Source organism: Corvus brachyrhynchos, unplaced genomic scaffold (genome assembly GCF_000691975.1).
Source record: "Corvus brachyrhynchos isolate BGI_N302 unplaced genomic scaffold, ASM69197v1 scaffold381, whole genome shotgun sequence".
NCBI lineage: Eukaryota > Metazoa > Chordata > Aves > Passeriformes > Corvidae > Corvus > Corvus brachyrhynchos.
In genome coordinates, this window is record NW_008236219.1 from 269,997 (window position 1) to 276,418 (window position 6,422).

Consider the following 6,422-nt stretch of genomic DNA (forward strand, 5'->3'; position numbering starts at 1 on the left):
GGCCGCCGGGTGCGCGAACCCCGCGCCGGCCGCCGCTGCGCCCGCAGGAAACCGAAACTGGGCACGACGGGACGAGGGGGAGGGGAATGGGATGGCAGGGGAGGAGGAGAGCGAGAATGAGTAGGGGCTGGGTAGCGGAGGATCGGGCAAAATCAGAAACACATAAATAAATAAATAAATAAATGCACACAAACAACGGCCACACGAAAATTAAGGGGAAAAAGAGGGGGGAGGGGGGAAGGATTAAAGAAAAAGGGGGGCAAAAAAGGAAAAAAAGGGCAACAAGGGAGGAGGGACGAAAGAAACAGAGGCAACGAAAAGGGCAGAAAAAGGAGGAGCATAAAAAGGAGAAACACAAAAAAAGGGGAGGACATAAAATAAGGAGGGACACAAAAAAAAGGGGATACAAACGAAAGGGGGTGCATACAAAAAAAGAAGGCTGACACAAAAAAAAAAGGGGGGGGGACAAAAAAGAGCAAAGGGAGCGTACAACAAGACCCCTCTGGTCTGAGATTTTAGCCACAGCTGGAGAGTCAGTGGCTGGAACTCCCCATTGGGACAGCAGAGGATGTTAAAAAAAAATAATAAAAAAATTAAATCTGTGTTTATTTTAAAAAAAGTCACTCCCACCAAACAGGAGAAGGCAATGAGTTTGAACAAGAAATCGTGTGGGACAGATGGTCCCTTCCCCAGGGCCCCCCTTGCTGGGCGCTGCTCAAGGGGTCCCCCCCATTCCTTGGTCAAGAGAAAGTTGCAATAGGTCCTTCCCTCATTACAGATCCACCACTGTCCCTCAGCAGAGGGTCAAGTAAAGCCACAGTGGGTTCCCTCCCCAGCATCCAGCTGGATGTGTCACTTGGCTTTTCCTTTTTTCTTGAGGGGAACACAACCAGTGCTTACAGCACCCCCTCTGAGAGCATCAAAAAATGAACAGCCAGAAGCGACAGCTGTTACTGCTCCAACCCCGGCAGGACAAGAACACCACACCTGTCTCAGGCAGGTGTTTTTCAAGCACCAAATCTGAGTCTTGCTTATGTAAACTGTGGTATTATCCAATATAGCTACTGTTCTCCCTCATGGTCTGTGTCTGGGCAGAGATGTTTGCAGTTGCCATCAAGGTTAAAACCCGATCAATAATAATTAAAATATAGGGAATACAACTCAGATGTTTTAGCACATGATTTTCACTCTTTGCTATGGTCCTACAAGATCCTTGATGCCACCATGGTCGCCGTCAGCACTGGGACCAGCAGCCCAGCCTAGACCAGGGTCTCATCCTGCTGTTCACCTGCAGTCTATCCCAGATGGGACAAGCTGCCTTCCCACTGCATCCTGCCTCCGATTCCCATCCCTTGGCTCCTCATGGCGCTAACGTGACCGGCCCAGGCACTTCTAAGCATCCATAAGAACTTCCTTTTAGGCATCCACTTTGCACAAGTACAGGACAGAGTATTTCAAACAAAGCAGGCATTATGGATGTTCTTGCCAAGATGAAGCAGAAGTGAAACACTCACAGGTCACCGCACTGCAGGCTCCACTTTCAGCTGATTTTTCCTGGAGGGCCACAGTCCATCCCCAGGGTCTCCCTGCCTCCAGCTCACAGGCACACTGGCCCATTCTAGCTGCTGAAGGGCAGAAGCAGGGTGCAGGCAGGGGCTGGGCAGGAGGTGGGGGGTGGGCCTCCATGAGCCTCCAGCTGGCCCCTGCCTACCCCTGAGAAGGGCTGGAGGCACAGCACCACACTGGCATAGGCACTGGCCTGTCCTTCCCTTCCGATAGCTGGGAAGTTTGGCACCTTTTCTAATCAGTCCAGGATGGAGCAAACTTTGCAAGCTAGGACCCAGATGAGGCACAGCCAGCCTTGCCCACCATGTGCTGCTTGTCCCTTTGGCTTGATTCCTGCTCTGCAGATGGCTAGTTGGGCAGGAGGTCCATTCCCACTCTCAGATGGATACTCTAAGGGCAAATACAAGAACTTGAAGACACAACTCACCTTTTTTCTACTGATCTCAGCCCCAGCTTCACTGGCAGGACTCCAGCAGTCTAAAATGCATGGATTCCCATTTGACTTGGAGGGTTACTGGCCAGGATGCCAGGACTTCAGGACACCCCAGGTCACTACAGCCCTGTGACCGTCCCACACCTGCCCCACTGTGCCCTGGGTGAAGACCCATGTGCACCAAGAGAGGCCTGAGTCTCTTTGGCCTTTTTCAGGGAGCTCAGGCTGCTGCAGGTCTGCACCCTTGTTAGCAAACCTGTCAGAGCTGCCAGGTGCCTGCAGCTCACAGGACTTCCCTCAGCAATTTGTTCATGACATGTCTGTGTCCTCCTGCAAGGCGAGAGGAAAGTAAGGAGCAGGGAAAGTCCAAGTAAAGTTTTTGGAATTTCCTTTATTCCCACCAAAACAAGCACAGGATCTCTTTTTGGTTTAATTAAAAAATTCACTGTGCCATAACTGGGAAGAACTGGAATGATTTTGAGTCTTGAGATATGTCTTTCCAATTCCAGGAAACTGCAAACGCCCCATCCCAGGATATATTTATTGTACCCTGCAGATCAGAGCACTTGCTGGGATTACATCATGCCAGCTGGGCAGAGTTTCAACATTTCTGACATTCATTCTCCTGCATGCGCTTCAACCAAAGTTCCTTTCTGTAAAATAGGCATTTATAAGAAATGGAAACAGCTTGCAGCAAGCCCTGCACCCTCACAGCTTCTGACCCAGAAGCAGCTAGTTTTGGTTGTCTGCCTTGGCAGCTTTTAAGGCTGATACTCCATACCTGCTCCTGAAAAAAAAAAAAATCACTCTGCATTAACCCCTCGCAGCCTGGAAAGCTCTTGGGAGGAAGAGGCATTGCCTGTTGACAGATGACCTCTGTCAACAAACTGTGACAGCAGTTGGGTGCTCCTTAGTGGGGAACCATGACAATGCTGAGGTTACAGGGATGGCTCTGCATCCATTTTTTATGTCCTGATCCAAAAAGGGAGTTTTTTTTCTGAGTTGATGGGGAAGGAGACAGAGGCAGGTGGGGGGGGGGAGGTGTGGGAGTGTGGGGTATGTGGAATTAGAAAGGGCTTGAATTAGAGCAGGTTTCTCTTAAAGCAGATAGAAAGGAGGAACAAACAAGCCTTCACAGAGTGGGGTCTGAAAGGGTTGTTGAGGGCTGGTGGGCATGGGGAGGTCCTGATGTAGAGATGGAAGGAAGCAGCCAGGGCCACGAGGAAACAGATAAGAGTCTCCCTCTCACCATGCTCCAACTCCTCCCCTCCAGAAACCCCTGCCCTATCCTGTGGTTGTTCACTCCCCCCACACAAATACTGCCTGGGCATGCAGACCTGGGGCTCTGCTGCCTCCCTGGGTTCACTACCAAGTCACCAGAGGCAGCTTTCTGTGGCAGCCCCCAATCCCATCACCCCTGTCTCCATCTCCCCATCTCCCCATTGTCAGAGCATAGATTCCCCACTGCGGACCTTCTCCCCTGGTTGAGTTCACAGTCAGGGGAAGATCTTCAAAGCAAAGACTGTCATCAGCACTTGGTATAATGCTCAAGCTCTTTCCCCCCAAGACACCTTAGAGATTTAGAACTGGAGGCTCATCTGGAGGCCAATGTGGCTCTTGAGTCTGTACCCACATCTGCAAGCATGTCTGCACTGATGTGTGCTGGTTTTCTGCCCTTCACTTTCTAGCTCCTCAAAGTGTTTCTGGATGTTTGGAGCCTCATGGGTTCACCCCATGGCACACTGGGTTCTGTATTAACCACAATTTCTTTCATACAGCACAGGATCAGAGCCATCCTGAGCTGCTTGAATAAGAAGAGCAATGACGCCACAGAAAAAAGACCTATGTTTGAGCCTCTATATCTGATCCATAACCCTCCCTCCTTGGAGGCCATGCCAGGAGCTCCGTGGCTGATGTCATCAAGGTCACATTTTTGCGTCACTTAAATTACAGTCTTCCTAGGAGCTCCTTATCTTGGGGCACTGGCTGAGAGGGAGAGGTACATGTTATAGGATAACAAACACACCTTGCTGGAGGATTAGTTTGGGATTGAATTTGGTTTTAAATAAAGATACAATTAAATATTACTTCTGCATTCAACAATCCTAGACTTGGGATCTCCCTGGATCAAGTAAATGTGATAAAATATGCCAGTGATCTGCTTCTCTGGGTCTCAGCTTACCGGTAAAACAAGGGAATTGGCAATTCATGGAAAAGGTGCCCAAGGTAAGACCACTGTGAAATAAAGCTGGAGCAGGGCTATGATTCTGCAGAGAATAGAGATGTTGACATTATGGAAATTCTTCTTGGGTGATTAACTGGGTGGAGCAGAAGGGCTTTATGGCCAACCGTTTATTGACTATCTGAGTTTATTCCTTTTTTATACTTTTATATGTGACAAATTTAAGTGCATATTCTTGCTACATTAGGTAAGCTGATGAAAGGGTGGTTAGTGTAGTGGGATAAATGAGAGGAAGGAGTCAGTTTAATAAGGAGAAGTCTTTGTAAGTGTGGTGTAAGGGAGTCTGACACTCAATAACATTGTGGAGACACAAGTTGTTATTTCCTTGTTTCAGCGGAGAGATAGCAAAAAAGCAAACAAACATAAGGCATCCCAGGCTGGGCAGGTCCTGCTCCATGGAAACATGCCATGCAGATATGGGACAGGACACAAATAGAAAGTTCAGTTAAGTTCCATTAAGTAGGATCTGTCTGGGTTTAAACCCAAGGAAAGAAGAGGCTGTTAACCTTCCTTCATGCATTTCTATTCTAGGTCTATTTATTTGGTGTCTGGTGTCAATTCCTGACAAGATACAGACTAAAAAGCCAGTAAGGGTCTCAACAGTACTGAAGTCATGTATCAAAAAAAAGTTGCTGTTCAAAATTCAGTCATTTAAGGTGTTTGATACATTTGCTGTGTTCAGACCTTAGCCCATGAGACCAGCAAGGTCAGAATTCATTTTTCGTAAAGCTGGGTGAGTGGTGAAAGCAAACCATGGGAGGTTGGAGCTCAAAAGCAATCAGCATAATCTTTTTTTGTCAATATTTATGTTGTATAAGAGTTGGTGTGACTATTTTTGTAGATGACATTTACACTGAAACATCAAATATCTTCTGTCTTCTCTTTTTCAGGCTACTTTTATGTTACCCTGTATTTGTCTAGTAATATCTAGTATCTCTCCATCTTTGATTATTTGTTTAATGTACCTAATATGTTGTATCTTTACCTATGGTGAAATGTCAGTGGTCAATGGTGCCTCCCTCAGCCCAAAGACCCAACTGGAGGATCCTACCACAAGTTACGTGCATCAAGCAGACAAAAAAACATTAGTTAAGAGAAAGCATGGGACTCTACAGGGTGTTTCTCTGCACTTAAAACCAGCTTGGGGCTTTTCTTTCATCTATATTAAAAGAAGACAACTTGCCAGAGCAGGCAGGCAGTGTGCTGGTGTCACACTCCTGTCTCAACTGCCCATGCATCTTTGTACCTCTCTCCCAATACAACTTCTTGTTGCATATGACTACAAACCTTCCTTGAAATCGTGGAAGTAATTAAAAATGCTCTAATATTCTGCTGAACGGAATGCACCTTGAAGACACTGGGTGAAAATCTAATCTCCCTGTCGTACAGTTCCAGTGGACTGAGGAGAAATCCTGACTGTTTCAGTAGCCTTCTGCCATGCTGCCATTTCCCTTCCTCAGGCTTCATCCAAGAGGGATAAGAGGAGACAATACCATTGGTCACCCTTTATCATAGAATCACAGAATCCCAGGACTTTTTGGTTTGGAAGAGACCTTAAAGGAGCCAACACCTTGCGATAAGGACACCTTCCACCAGACCAGGTTGCTCCAAGCCCCATCCAACCTATCCTTGAACATTTTCCAGGGACAGGGCATCCTCTCTGGCAATCTGTTGCAGGGCCTCACCACCCTCACAGGGAAGAATTTCTTTTTAATATCTGATCTGAACCTATCCTCTGTCAGCGTGAAGCCATTCCCCCTTGTCCTGCCACTGGTCTGCTGAGGCCAGGCAGGTACCTGTCACACGCTGGTCCCTGGTTTAGGTGCACCATGATGTGCACAGGAATTGCTTTGGCGACTCCACCGTCTCTCCCTGACAAGGAGGCTAGATCCCTCCGTGGGACGGGGGCTGGATCCCACTGTGGGACGGGAACAGGATATCTCTGCGGGACGGGGGCTAGATCCCTCCGTGGGATGGGGGCTAGATCCTTCCGTGGGACGGGGCATGGATCCCTTGGGGGGACGGGGACTGGGTCCCTCCATGGGACAGGGACTGGATGTCTCTGTGGGACAGGGACTAGATCCCTCCATGGGGCAGAGACTGGATCCCTCGGTGGGACAGGGGCTGGATCCCTCCGTGTCCATGGAACGGCGCTGGATCCCGCAGGGGAAGCGCGAGCGG